At 33.0% G+C, this 2857-nt stretch overlaps 1 non-coding gene across 1 annotated transcript; it reads left to right on the top strand.

Moving 5' to 3' along the window:
* The first annotated feature begins 863 nt into the window (after positions 1-863).
* LOC127748183 (small nucleolar RNA R71) lies at positions 864-967 on the top strand. The gene has a single exon (XR_008010126.1). It is a non-coding gene; the product is annotated as a small nucleolar RNA R71 (small nucleolar RNA).
* Positions 968-2857: the final 1890 nt, after the last annotated feature.

Genomic DNA, 2857 nt, shown 5'->3' on the forward strand with positions numbered 1-2857 from the left:
CTTCTTGTTTGAGAGACGTCCCAGGAGGTCTTTCTCACTAGGATTTTCATCCTTCTCCTCCCTTGTGCATTCGGCCATATTGATTACTTCAATGGCCTTGCAATCTCCTTTTGGATTCTCTTCTGTATTGCTTGGGAGAATGCTGGGAGGAGTTTCAATGACTTTCTTACTCAACTGGCCCACTTGTGCCTCCAGATTTCTAATGGAGGACCTTGTTTCACTCATAAAATTGTGAGTGGTCTTATTTAGATCAGAGAGGCTCTGCCTAGAATTCTCTGTCTGTTGCTGAGTGATGAGCGGATAATTTATACACTTTTTGGCATTGTTTTTAGTATGTTTTTGGTATGATATAGTTAGTTTTTAGTATATTTTTATTAGTTTTTAGTTAAAATTCACTTTTCTGGACTTTACACTTCCATGAGAAATTTGGATGATTTCTCCATGATGAGTTATAGGTGTTTCCATAAGGTTCACCCATGTAATTAACCTCTGCCATTGCAGGGTTCTCAGGATCATAAGCTTCCTCAGAAGCTGCCTCTTTAGTACTGTTGGATGCATTTTGCCATCCATTCAGACTTTGAGAGATCATGTTGACTTGCTGAGTCAACACTTTGTTCTGAGCCAATATGGCATTCAGAGTATCAATTTCAAGAACTCCCTTCCTCTGAGGTGTCCCACTATTCACGGAATTCCTCTCAGAAGTGTACATGAATTGGTTATTTACAACCATGTCAATAAGTTCTTGAGCCTCTTCAGGCGTTTTCTTTAGGTGAATCGATCCACCTGCAGAATGGTCCAATGACATCTTAGAAAATTCAGATAGACCATAATAGAATATATCTAATATGGTCCATTCTGAAAACATGTCAGAAGGACACTTTTTGGTCATCTGCTTGCATCTTTCCCAAGCTTCATAGAGGGATTCACCATCTTTTTGCTTGAAGGTTTGAACATCCACTCTAAGCTTGCTCAGCTTTTGAGGAGGAAAGAATTTATCCAAGAAGGCCGTGACTAGCTTATCCCAGGAGTCCAGGCTATCTTTAGGTTGTGAGTCCAACCATGTTCTAGCTCTGTCTCTTACAGCAAAAGGGAAAAGCATGAGCCTGTAGACTTCAGGATCTACTCCATTTGTCTTAACAGTTTCACAAATCTGCAAGAACTCAGTTAAAAACTGGTAAGGATCTTCAGATGGAAGTCCATAAAACTTGCAGTTCTGTTGCATTAAAGCAACTAGTTGAGGCTTAAGCTCAAAATTGTTGGCTCCAATGGCAGGAATGGAGATGCTTCTTCCATCAAATTTGGACGTTGGTGTTGTGAAGTCACCAAGCATTCTCCTTGCATTATTGTTGTTGGGTTTGGCTGCCATCTCCTTCTCTTGTTCGAAAATTTCAAAAAGGTTGCCTCTGGATTGTTGTAGTTTAGCTTCTCTTAGTTTTCTCTTCAGAGTCCTTTCAGGTTCTGGATCAGCTTCAACAAGAGTGTCTTTTTCCTTGTTCCTGCTCATATAGGGAAGAAGAGAACAAGAAAAGAAAGAGGAATCCTCTATGTCAAAGTATAGAGATTTCTTTATGTTAGTAGAAGAAAAAAAAAGGGTAGAGTAGTGATGAAGAATGGGTAAGGATAGAGGTGGTGATCTGAGATGAAGAGAGATGAAGAGAAGTGTTAGTGAATAAATAAATAAATAGATAGAAGGAGAGATAGAGAATTTCGAAAATAATTTTGAAAAAGTGGTTAGTGATTTTCGAAAATTAAAGATAAGATATGATTAAAATTAAAATTTAAACAATTAAAAAAATTTTTTTTTTTGAAAAAGAGGGAGGTATTTTCAAAAATTAGAGGGGGAAAAGTAGTTAGGTGGTTTTGAAAAAGATAAGAAACAAATAAAAAGTCAAATAGTTAGTTGAAAAAGATATTAAAATCAAATTTGAAAAGATAAGAAGATAAGAATTTAGATAAGATATTTTGAAATCAAATTTTTGAAAAAGATAAAATTTTGAAAAAGATATGATAAAAAGATAAGATATAAAAGATATGATAAGATATGCTTGAAAAAGATTTAATTTTTAAAATTAAAATTAATTACTTTACTAACAAGAAACTACAAGATAAGATTCTAGAATTTAAAGATTGAACCTTTCTTAACAAGAAAGTAACAAACTTCAAATTTTTGAATCAATCACATTAATTGTTAGTGTAATTTCGAAATTTTTGAAATAAAGATAAGGAAGATATTTTGAAAATATTCTGAAAAAGATTTTTAAAATTTTCAAAAAAAAAGAAAAAATGAAAAAGATATGATTTTTGAAAAAAAAAAGATTTTTGAAAAGATAAGATTTTTAAAATTTGAAAATTTGACTTGACTTGTAAGAAACAACTTAATTTTGAAAATTTTTGACTAAGTCAACTTCAAATTTTTGAAATTTTGAGAGAAAAAAGGAAAAGATATTTTTTTTATTTTTGAATTTTTAATGATGAGAGAGAAAAATTAAAAATGTCATTTTTGTGTTTTTCTCTTTTCTTTATGGATCAAAACAAAGAATGCATGCAAGAACACTATGAATGTCAAGATGAACACCAAGAACACTATTGATGAGCGGATAATTTATACGCTTTTTGGCATTGTTTTTAGTATGTTTTAGTTAGTTTTTAGTATATTCTTATTAGTTTTTAGTTAAAATTCACTTTTCTGGACTTTACTATGAGTTTGTGTGTTTTTCTGTGATTTCAGGTATTTTCTGGCTGAAATTGAGGGACTTGAGCAAAAATCTGATTCAGAGGCTGAAAAAGACTGCAGATGCTGTTGGATTCTGACCTCCCTGCACTCGAAGTGGATTTTCTGGAGCTACAGAAGCCTAAT

This window comes from Arachis duranensis, chromosome 5 (genome assembly GCF_000817695.3).
Source record: "Arachis duranensis cultivar V14167 chromosome 5, aradu.V14167.gnm2.J7QH, whole genome shotgun sequence".
Taxonomy (NCBI): Eukaryota; Viridiplantae; Streptophyta; class Magnoliopsida; order Fabales; family Fabaceae; genus Arachis; species Arachis duranensis.